We start from the raw sequence: 12009 nt of genomic DNA, 5'->3' as shown, positions 1-12009 counted from the left end.
TTTATTTAATTTCTGGACGTTTTTAAATCAATGCATGTTTTAATTTTGGCTCTCCGCAGATGAATAATTAAAATGAAATTTGTATATTTATTTTTTTGGCTAACTGGTTTTCTCGTGGTTTTGATCGAATGATTATGATAAAAAAGGAGTGGGGGAGGAGGCCTAGTTGCCCTCTGATTTTTGTTACTTAAAAAGGCAACTAGAACTTTTAGTTTTTTACCAATGTTTTAATTACTAAAAGGTATACGTAACTTACAAATTAGCTTACGTAACGAATTTCTGTATTCTCATCTTTTTGTTACGTATATGAAGGGGTTCACCCCCTCGTCAGTACCTCACTTTTTACACTAAAGCTTAAACTTTGTCCCAATTTCTTAAGAATAACCCCTGAATCACAAAAGCCGTAGAATAAATAGTTGAAATTACTAAAAATGCTTTAGCGTAAAGAGCGAGGTATTAGGAGGAAGTGAGCCCATCATGTGCGTAATAATTTCTGTTCGTTTTAAGTTTTGATGCTTCTCCTTACTTTCAGTTGAAGAAACTTTTTCATATCTATTTTTTCATTGTGTTGTTAAATAATGCTAAAAAAATCCTGCGCTCCCTTCATGAAATTTTTCTTCCCCCTTGACAAATTCCTCCAAGGAAAGTTCCCTCAACATATCCCCACCTTCTCAACCCCCCGACCTAAAAATCCCCCAGAAAACGTCTGTACACTTCCAAATAACAATTACTATATGTAAGCACTGCTCAAAGTTTGTAACTTGTGGCCCCTCCCACGGGGACTGTGGGGGAGTAGGTCGTCCCCAAAGACATAGTTATAAGGTTTTTTTTTACTACGCTGAATAAAATGGCTATCTCAGGATTTTGATCTGGTGACTTTGGGAAAATAATTAGCGTGGGAGGGGGCCTAGGTGCCCTCCAATTTTTTCGGTCACTTAAAAAGGGCGTTAGAACTTTTCATTTCCGTTAGAATGAGCCCTCTTGCAAGATTCTAGGACCACTGGGTCGATACGATCACCCCTGGGAAAAAAAACAAACAAAAAAACAAAACAAAAACAAACAAACAAATAAACACGTATCCGTGATCTGCCTTCTGGCAAAAAATACAAAACTCCACATTTTGTAGATAGGAGGTTGAAACTTTTACAATAGGATTCTCTGATACGCTGAATCTGATGATGTGAATTTCGTTAAGATTCTATGACTTTTAGGGGTTGTTTCCCCCTATTTTCTAAAAAAGGTAAATATTCTCAGGCTCGTAACTTTTGATGGGTAAGATTAGACTTGATAAAACTTATATATTTAAAATCAGCATTAAAATGCGATTCTTTTGATGTAGCTATTACTATCAAAATTCCATTTTTTAGAGTTTTGATTACTATTGAGCCGGGTTTCTCCTTACTACAGTTCGTTACCACGAACTATTTGATTGTGTCCTCGTTCCTATCTTTAACTGGGACAAGCCCGGTTTGACTACTCCCTCTCAATTTATCAACCTGCCAGAGCAATTTTTTTTACCATTATGCCGTCTAGCTGCATCTTGCAGATTCTCGGCAATTTTATACATGGCCTCCCCTTTACACCTTCTTAATTCATATTTTACTACTTTCTCCACTTTCTTTACATTCCTTTTGTTTTCTTATGATCTATCACTCAGATAATAATTAGAATGGCTGCAAATGTTGAAAGTAGGGCATCAAAATGCACTTTTAAGAAACCGAGGACTCATTGAAACTGCTTTACGGTCACTCCTTTTGGGCCTTGGCTATGTGAACCTATGCTAGTAAATTATGAAATGTTGTCTACTTTAAGAAATCAATTAAAAAAAACTTTTTCCACAAAAACAAGTCTTCAAAAAAATAGTAAATAGCTCAACTAAGCCAAAATTGAGAAGAAATACCTTCAAATAACTTTCCAAACGTAAAATCTCTGCAAATCACTACCAATGAATAAATGAAACCCAAAATGAACAGAAATTACAATAAATAACCGATTGAAACTCAAAACGAGCCAAAGAGTAGGGCTGACAACGCCGATACCTTCCCAAGACTAGAACATAATTTGCACATTGCGGAAAAAAAACAAAAAAAAAAACAAATGACCATTGATTGTTTCTTAAAGTTTTGATATTATTCCTTAAAATATTTATTTTTTTAAAGTTTTGATAATTTTTCTATTTATAGAGTAAAAAAAAATGAAAACATTTGAAATGTATTTCGTTTTCACTTCTTGCCATATCGCTTTGTCACCTTTTTGACAATCCATGCGTTCACAGTTTGTTTTTACTTAGTTCGACATCCACTTAAATATTCCTTAAAAGCTTCGCCTGAATAATCTTAGCTTCTACACACGCTGAACACACGTCTTCTTCAACACACGCTGAAAGTTTCAACTTAATACCATCAACTGTTCTTGAAGCATTTCTGATGCGTCCTCTTGACAACCTGTGTGGGCATAGTGTGTTTCATTTAGTTCTTTGCATCAAGATACTGATGCATAGAGTTATAGGGGAAGGCTGCAAGCTGAGTTAGCTTTGTGGAAGAGGAGAATGTGGATGCATTCGGGAAATGTAGCACCAAAATATCTCATAACATGCTTAAAAGATTGTGACTAGAATGTTTTCCCCACTCTACATCGATTTTTGTAGATTGGTGTAACAGTTCCTATCACAGTAACATGCGAGTGTTCTTTGTCTAACCTTAAAAGAGTTAAATCTTATGCCAAGAATGTCGCAGGAGAAGAGTGGCTTAATGGATTGGCCTTATTATCCATACGAAGAGGTGTTCCAGTCGATGTAAAAGACGTGCTGTATTAACTAGCCCCCGACAAAAAAGGTGGCTTGATTTTTTTTATAAATGTATGTTTACAGCGTTGTCAAAAAGTTCGTGGTAACGAACTGTAGTAAGGAGCGACCCGGCTCAATAGTAACCATAACTCTAAAAAATAGAATTTTGATACCAATAGCTACATCAAAAGAATCGCATTTTAATGCTGATTTTAAATATATAAACTTCATGAAGTTTAGTCCTACCCATCAAAAGTTACGAGCCTGAGAAAATTTGCCTTATTTTAGAAAATAGGGGGAAACACCCCCTAAAAGTCATAGAATCCTAACGAAAATCACATCATCAGATTCAGCGTATCAGAGAACCCTTTTGTAGAAGTTTTAAGCTCATATCTACAAAAATGTGGAATTTTGTATTTTTTTGCCAGAAGGCAGGTCACGGATGCGTTTTTTTTTAAGGGGTAATCGTATCGACCCAGTGTCCTAGAATGTTACGAGAGGGCTCATTCTAAAGAAAATGAAAAGTTCTAGTGCCCTTTTCAAGTCACCAAAAAAATTGGAGGGCACCTAGGCCCCCTCCCACGCTAATTATTTTCCCCAAGTCAACGGATCAAAATTCTGAGATAGCCATTTTATTCAGCGTAGTCGAAGAATCTTATAACTATGTCTTTGGAGACTACTTTCTCCCCCACAGTCCCCGTGGGAGGGGCTACAAGTTACAAACTTTGACCAGTGCTTACATATAGTAATGGTTATTGGGAAGTGTATAGACGTTTTCAGAGGGATTTTTTGGTTGGGGGAGGGGCTGAGAAGAGGGGGATATGTTGTCAAAGGAATTTGTCAAGGGGGAAGAAAATTTCCATGAAGGGAGCGCAGGATTTTTTAGCATTATTTAAAAAAAACAATAAAACAATAAATATGAAAAGTTTTTTCAACTGGAAGTAAGGAGCAGCATTAAAACTTAAAACGAACAGAAATTATTACTCATATGAGGGGCTCACCTCCTCTTAATACCTCGCATTCTGGGGTCATTCTTAATGAATTGGGAAAAAATTTAAGCTTTAGTGTAAAGAGCGAGGTACTGACGAGAGGATGAACCCCCTCATATATGTAATAAAAACATGAGAATAGAAAAGTTCGTTACGTAAGCTAATTTATAAGTTACGTATATCTTTTACTAATAAAAACATTAGAAAAAATTGGAAGTTCTAGTTGCCTTTTTAAGTAACAAAAAAACGGAGGGCAACTAGGCTTCCTCTCCCGCTCTTTTTTTGCAAAATCATTCGATCAAAACTATGAGAAAGCCATTTAGCAAAAAAATATGCAAATTTCGTTTTAATTATTCCTCTGTGGAGGGCCAAAATCAAAACATGCATTGATTCAAAAACGTTCAGAAATTAAAAAAATAACAAGTTTTTTTTAACTGAAAGTAAGGAGCGACATTAAAACTTAAAACGAACAGAAGTTACTTCGTATATGAAAGGGGCTGCTTCCTCATCAACGCTCCGATCTTTACACTAAAGTTTTTTAATGTTTTAAAAAGAAGAGTTGAGAGAAAGAGTCAAACTTTAGAGTAAAGAGCGGAGCAGCTCCTTTCATATACGAAGCAATTTCTGCTCGTTTTAAGTTTTAATGTCGCTCCTTACATTCAGTTAAAAAAAACTTGTTCTTTTTATTTAATCTCAATAAAGAATGTACCTTATATTCTTAAAATGTTATTTATTCTTTTTAATCTTTACTACCATCCCTCAGTCAATTCATCCATCTCCCCCCGAAATTTATCTTTGGGTTTGCCCTTTACTAAAACATAAAAGTTTTCACTATTTAAAACTGTCTTCGCTTGCTTTTCATTCTTAGCATATAGACTGCTCCATAAAAGAACAACTTTATTCTGTTTGCTTTTTCCTTTTATGCATTTGTGGATTTCTTTGTTTGTCGGTTTGTTTTCATAGGTAGCGCAATAGCGCTCCCTAAACAATGAGCGATGTGGGCACAGCGCATTATTTATTTGCTTTTTGGTTGTTTACAAGGGCACTTCGTATAGAAGAGGTTATCGTAATAACTTTGAAAAGGTCTCATTTGATAGAAATTAAAAGGGCTAGTACCCTTACTAATAGTTGGCAACCATACTCCCTGCCCATAATTCCCCCAAACACAGCAACTAAACTTTTTTAGATAGTCATTTTGTTCAACGTAGCTAAAATTTTTGGAAACAATGTCCTTCGGGGATGACAATCCCCCTTAGTCCTGAGGGCAAGGGTTGAAATTTATGCCCTGGGGACATTGAAATTTTTTTATAGAAAATGTGGTTGTATAAACTTCGGGGGGGGGGGGGCTAATTGAATTGGTAATTACAAGTTTTAATGCTCTTTTAAAAGTAAAATGATCAGAGGGCAGCAACCCCCTCCCACACACACACACGTCGTATTTTCTCCAAAAGTATCTGATAGAATTTTTGAGAAAGCGATGTGTTCAAAAAATAATCCAAAGATCATAAAAAAAAATCCCTTTGAAGTTGATACACCCTCCTTCCAGAGTCTCGGGACAAGGGTTGAGAGTTACGCCTCAGGGTTATATAAAATATTATGGAAGGAGCGGTCATGTGAACTTTAGAGGAGGCTCATTTGATTTGATGTGCATAATTCTAGTTCCCTTCTAAGAGTCAAAAGTGATGAAGGGCAATCAGACTCACACCACCTCCTTGACATCCTCTTGTCCCAACCGCATCCGATCGAAATTTTGAGAGATCCATTTTGTTAAAAATAATCCAAAGAGCATATAATAATGTTTTCAGGGTGGAAACAACCCCCCAGACTCCAGAACCAAGGGTTATAAGTTATGCCCAGGGGCATGTAAGGTTCTTATGGAACGGATGGTCGTACAAACTTCGGATCGAAAGGGGCTTCTTTGATTGAGAGTTTCTAGTGCACTACTATTACCAAGCTACTCCATTAACAATAGTGAGGGGAAATTTAAACTAAATCGAAAGAATTCATGTGCATGTACATTGTCAAAAGAGTGTATATCAGGAAATGATTTAAGAATTAAGCTGGAACTTTCAGAGAATGATTAAAGGGGAAGATCATCTGACGAAAAGGAAATATGTGCAAGCTACTACTAATACTACTATCACTGCTATATCTATTACCACTACCACCACTACTACTTCAACTACTACTTCTATTGCAACTGCTTCTAAGGCTAAAAGTATTGAGATAAACATTTCAAGAAGTATATGAACCTGCATATTATCAAAAGGACATATTAGCAATGTCATAACAATGGCTAATTGTAAAATGTTGAAATCTCTAGGATTTGATGAGAGGGGTGTTCAGTTGACCAAAAGGCAATAGCTTACTTTAATACTATTGCTGCTACAAGGACTACTACTATTGATATGAATACTGCTAATAGCAATACCCATGCGACTACTGTGACTACTATGACTACTAATAAAACTATGCCTGAAATTTTCAAGGAATTTTGAGGGGTGAAGGTGAACTGAATGACAGTACGTCATCTGTATGCAGGCTGTCAAAAGGGCGCAACAGCAATATCTTAGGGAGAGTTTATTGGGTGAAGTTGAAACTAACAGAAGGTTGTTGTGGGGGACTTTGAACTAACCAAAAGGATATATTTGCATCCTTATGCTTTGTTTCTACTCATACTGCTAACACTGTTCCTATTTTTTACTGCTGTTACCACTAATACCGCCACTAAAGCTAATGTTACTACTAAAACTAAGTCTATTAAGGCAAAAAATATGGAATATATTGAAACTGTATGGAACTAAATTGAAACACACTATGCCCACACAGGTTGTCAAGAGGACGCGTCAGAAATGCTTCAAGAACAGTTGATGGTATTCAGTTGAAACTTTCAGCGTGTGTTGAAGAAGACAATACAAAAAACAACAATGCTATGTGCATACTGCAACTATTGCTAATATAACTATTGCTAATAAGCAAGCTAAGATTATTCAGGCGAAGCTTTTAAGGAATATTTAAGTGGATGTCGAACTAAGTAAAAACAAACTGTGAACGTATGGATTGTCAAAAAGGTGACAAAGCAATATAGCAAGAAGTGAAAACGAAATACATTTCAAATGTTTTCATTTTTTTTACTCTATAAATAGAAAAATTATCAAAACTTTAAAGAATAAATATTTTAAGGAATAATATCAAAACTTTAAGAAACAATTAATGGTCATTTGTTTTTTTTTTTTTTTTGTTTTTTTTTTTTTCAGCAATGTGCAAATTATGTTCTAGTCTTGGGAAGGTATCGGCGTTGTCAGCCCTACTCTTTGGCTCGTTTTGAGTTTCAATCGGTTATTTATTGTAATTTCTGTTCATTTTGGGTTTCATTTATTCATTGGTAGTGATTTGCAGAGATTTTACGCTTGGAAAGTTATTTAAAGGTATTTCTTCTCAATTTTGGCTTAGTTGAGCTATATACTATTCTTTGAAGACTTGTTTTTGTGGAAAAAGTTTTTTTTAATTGATTTCTTAAAGTAGACAACATTTCATAATTTACTAGCATAGGTTCACAAAGCCAAGGCCCAAAAGGAGTGACCGTAAAGCAGTTTCAATGAGTCCTCGGTTTCTTAAAAGTGCATTTTGATGCCCTACTTTCAACATTTGCAGCCATTCTAATTATTATCTGAGTGATAGATCATATGAAAACAAAAGGAATGTAAAGAAAGGGGAGAAAGTAGTAAAATATGAATTAAGAAGATGTAAAGGGGAGGCCATGTATAAAACTGCAGAGAATCTGCAAGATGCAGCTAGACGGCATAATGGTAAAAAAAAAATTGCTCAGGCATGTTGATAAATTGAGAGGGAGTAGTCAAACCGGCCTTGTCCCAGTTAAAGATAGGAACGAGGACACAATCAAACAGTTCGTGGTAACGAACTGTAGTAAGGAGCGACCCGGCTCAATAGTAACCAAAACTCTAAAAAATGGAATTTTGATAGTAATAGCTACATCAAATGAATTGCATTTTAATGCTGATTTTAAATATATAAGTTTCATCAAGTCTGATCTTACCCATCAAAAGTTACGAGCCTGAGAAAATTTGCCTTGGAAAAAAAATTGAAGGGCACCTAGGCCCCCTCCCACGCTAATTATTTTCTCAAAGTCACCAGATCAAAATCCTGAGATAACCATTTTATTCAGCGTAGTAAAAAAAACCTTATAACTATGTCTTTGGGGACGACTTACTTCCCCACAGTCCCCGTGGGAGGGGCCACAAGTTACAAACTTTGAGAAGTGCTTACATATAGTAATGGTTATTTGGAAGTGTACAGACGTTTTCTGGGGGAATTTTAGGTCGGGGAGGGGGGGTTGAGAAGGTGGGGATATGTTGGGGGAACTTTTGTTGGAGGAATTTGTCATGGGGGAAGAAAAGTTTCATGAAGGGAGCGCAGGACTTTTTAGCATTATTTAAAAAAAAAAACAATGAAAAAATATATATGAAAAAGTTTTTTCAACTGAAAGTAAGGAGAAGCATTAAAACTTAAATCGAACAGAAATTATTACGCATATGATGGGCTCACCTCCTCCTAATACCTCGCTCTTTACGCTAAAGCATTTTTAGTTTTTTCAACTATTTATTCTACGGCTTTTGTGATTCAGGGGTTATTCTTAAGAAATTGGGACAAAGTTTAAGCTTAAGTGTAAAGAGTGAGGTACTGACGAGGGGGTGAACCCCTTCATATACGTAATAAAAAGATGAGAATACAGAAATTCGTTACGTAAGCTAATTTGTAAGTTACGTATACCTTTTACTAATTAAAACATTGGTAAAAAACTAAAAGTTCTAGTTGCCTTTTTAAGTAACCAAAAATCAGAGGGCAACTAGGCCTCCTCCTCCACTCCTTTTTTTTCATAATCATTCGATCAAAACCACGAGAAAGCCAGTTAGCCAAAAAAAATAAATATCCTATTTTCATTTTAATTATTCATATGCGGAGAGCCAAAATTAAAACATGCATTGATTCAAAAACGTCCAGAAATTAAATAAAAAAAAACAAGTTTTTTTTAACGGAAAGTAAGGAGCAACATTAAAACTCAATACGAACAGAAATTACTTCGTATATGAAAGGGGCTGCTTCCTCACCAACGCCCCGCTCTTTACGCTAAAGGTTTTTACCTTTTTTAAAAAGTAGAGTTAAGAGAAAGAGTCAAACTGTAGCGTAAAGAGCGGGGCGTTGATGAGGAAGCAGCCCCTTTCATATACGAAGTAATTTCTGTTCGTTTTAAGTTTTAATGTCGCTCCATACTTTCCGTTAAAAAACTTGTTTGTTTTTTATTTAATTAATGATGAGGAAAGAGTTAAAGAGAGATGGGTGAACATTTGAGAATGTGCTAAACCGAGATAGATTTGTAGTAAAAGATACAGAGGAAAATGAAAAAGTTTGTGATACCTTAGATGTGAAGGAAGATTAGTTTTGTGAGGGAGAATTAGCGACAGTACTAAAAGGATTAAAAAATAATAAGGCTAAATGAGTTTCTTAAATACGGTGGCTCTGAGGTTAGAAATAAGTTATTGTAAATAATGAATATAATTTTTAAAAAAGGGGAAGTACCTACAGATTTTTAGGAAAATCTTAATTAAACCACTGTATAAGTAAGGTGACAAGAGTGAGTGTCTTAATTATCGAGGCATGAGTCTGGTCTCTGTAGGTACCAAATTACTTAGTAATATGATACTTTTCAAACTTAGAGATGCTAAAAATAAAATTAATATATAAGTTTCGTTTTAACTATTCATGTGTGGAGAGCTAAAACCAAAACATACATTAATTCAAAAACGTTCCAAAATTCAATAAAAAAAATTGTTTTTTAACCGAAAGTAAGGACCTACATTAAAACTTGAAACGAACAGAAATTACTCCATATATGAAAGTGGCTGTTCCCTCCTCAACTTCCCTTTCTTTACGCTAAAGTTTTTTACTGTTTTAAAAAGTAGATTTGAGAGAAAGAGTCAAACTTTAGCGTAATGAGCGGGGCGTTGAGGAGGAAACAGCCCGTTTCATATACGGAGTAATTTCTGTTCATTTTAAGTTTTAATGTTGCTCCTAACTTTCAGTTAAAAAAACTGTTTTTTTTATTTAATTAAATACAAGTGGTAAACGCATCTGCACATGTATAAAATACATATATGGTAATGGCCCTATGATTGGCCTCTTCTAAATTCAACATGATAATAACAAAAGAGTAACTGAATTTCAATTTTCCCTTTCTAACCTCGTTTCAAAATACAATGGTTAGTAACAGGACAATTCTCCCCCCCCCCTTTGGTTACTTCTTATTCAAACTATCAGATATTTACTGATAATATAATTAGCATTATCAATATGAATGTAATTATCAAATAATTATTGCCTCCTTCTTCCAAAGAAATCATTTGTATGTACGTGGCTGACAGGGGTGACGCTTTATGTACAGTTCATTACGGCGGATCGTTTAAAACCTTAGAACTTAAAAAGATGAACTTAATCAAACTGGCTTCTGAAAGACTTATTTCTTTTGTTGAGAAGAAAAAAACAAGTGAAATAATTTTTTCTTTTTTACAAAAAGACTCATTTATCTACTAATTTCCATTAGCTGTTTACGAACCAAAAATATCAAAATGGAAAACAAAGGTAAAAAAGAACGGAAGCAAAACATGGAAATAATACCAAAAAAGCCTTTTCATGAGTATCTGGTTAATAAAGCTTGCCATTTGGTAATTCCAACCAAGAGGAAAAAGAGAAAAGACTGGATAATGTACACCTGACTGTATTTTCGGTTTGACCTCTTCGTGACAATAATTCACTGACGTTTTCATCAGTCACAAGGGACCAGATTACTTTTTGGACATGAGACAGATCATAAAAAGACCTTAATTAAATGACCCAGGGCGTTACTTACTGGTGTTGACTTAGTCACTAATATAAGGGTGGTTAATTGATCGTTTGCCCATTAGTAATTACATAAATAACCAAGGGGGAAGGGGAAACTTTGTGGCAAATAGAAAATTAACTGCCAGGAAGATATATTTGTCATTATGGAACTTATAATAAGTAACTCCTTGATTATGTTTAATTTGCTTAGTTTAGAATAGTTGACATGCTGTAAAGCAACCTAATTTGGATAAAGTAACAAAATTAGGAAGTAAGTTTTGCATCTTCTTTTGAAGTTGCTTTTGGAGTCAATTTGCAAAGCTTGAGTAGATTGAAAATGCGGAGGACTTACTTTCTTTCTATTGCAGATGTTCGAAGCAAGCAAAAAAAAGAAATAAACAATGGTGGTTAGTTCAGGTACGCATGCAAGAACTAGTTTCGAATTAAGAACCAAATTTTAAGAAAAATACAAAAAACAGATGAATTAAGCAAGAAATTGGAAGGAGTGTGGAGACTATGATATTGGGGGAGAGGACTTGGAATCTAAACCCTCCTTCCTTCCTTAATTTTGTTTGCTGTAGCTGTAGCTTTTTGAAAGAACACAAGAAGGACCAGCTAAATACAGTTTTGTTAAATAAATTACAATTAGAAAATGGCTAAAAATAAGTAATTGTAAGTGAAAACTTCGACTAAATATTTCTATTTCGCCTAAAATTTAAATTGTAATCCAACATTTTGAAGAAATGTTGAAGAACTTTAGAAGAAATTCAATATATATATATATATATATATATATATATATATATATATATGTATATATATATATATATATATATATATATATATATATATATATATATATATATATATATATATATATATATATATATATATATATATATATATATATATACATATAAAACAGAAAGAATAGAAAATACCTAAGTTAAACTTATAATGAATAGAATTCGTCTTATAGTAAGTCAAACTTAAAATGAATAGACATTACTATGAATGAATAAATGAAATCTAAACTGAAAAAATATCAAAATATATAATAAAGTCTAACTCGAAACCGAAAGGAATGATTTTGTTGCTCTGCAGTATTATAAAATATTTGTTGATACTATTTTTATTGCATTTTAATAAATATTCATTAAACAACAGGTTAAAATTGACCATTCAAGGCGAAAGTTTAAGGGATTGATAGTCACCCCAATATTCAATAATTTTTGTTAGTTACATTCGACTTGGCTATTTACTTTCGTGTATAGATACAGAAAAAAACAAACAATTTCTATAAATTGGTTAAAAAATACTAGTATATTTTCCTTGGAA

The sequence above is a fragment of the Artemia franciscana genome, chromosome 5 (genome assembly GCF_032884065.1).
Source record: "Artemia franciscana chromosome 5, ASM3288406v1, whole genome shotgun sequence".
Classification (NCBI taxonomy): Eukaryota; Metazoa; Arthropoda; class Branchiopoda; order Anostraca; family Artemiidae; genus Artemia; species Artemia franciscana.
The sequence above is the reverse complement of the archived record's forward strand: the minus strand, read 5'-3'. Positions refer to the sequence as shown.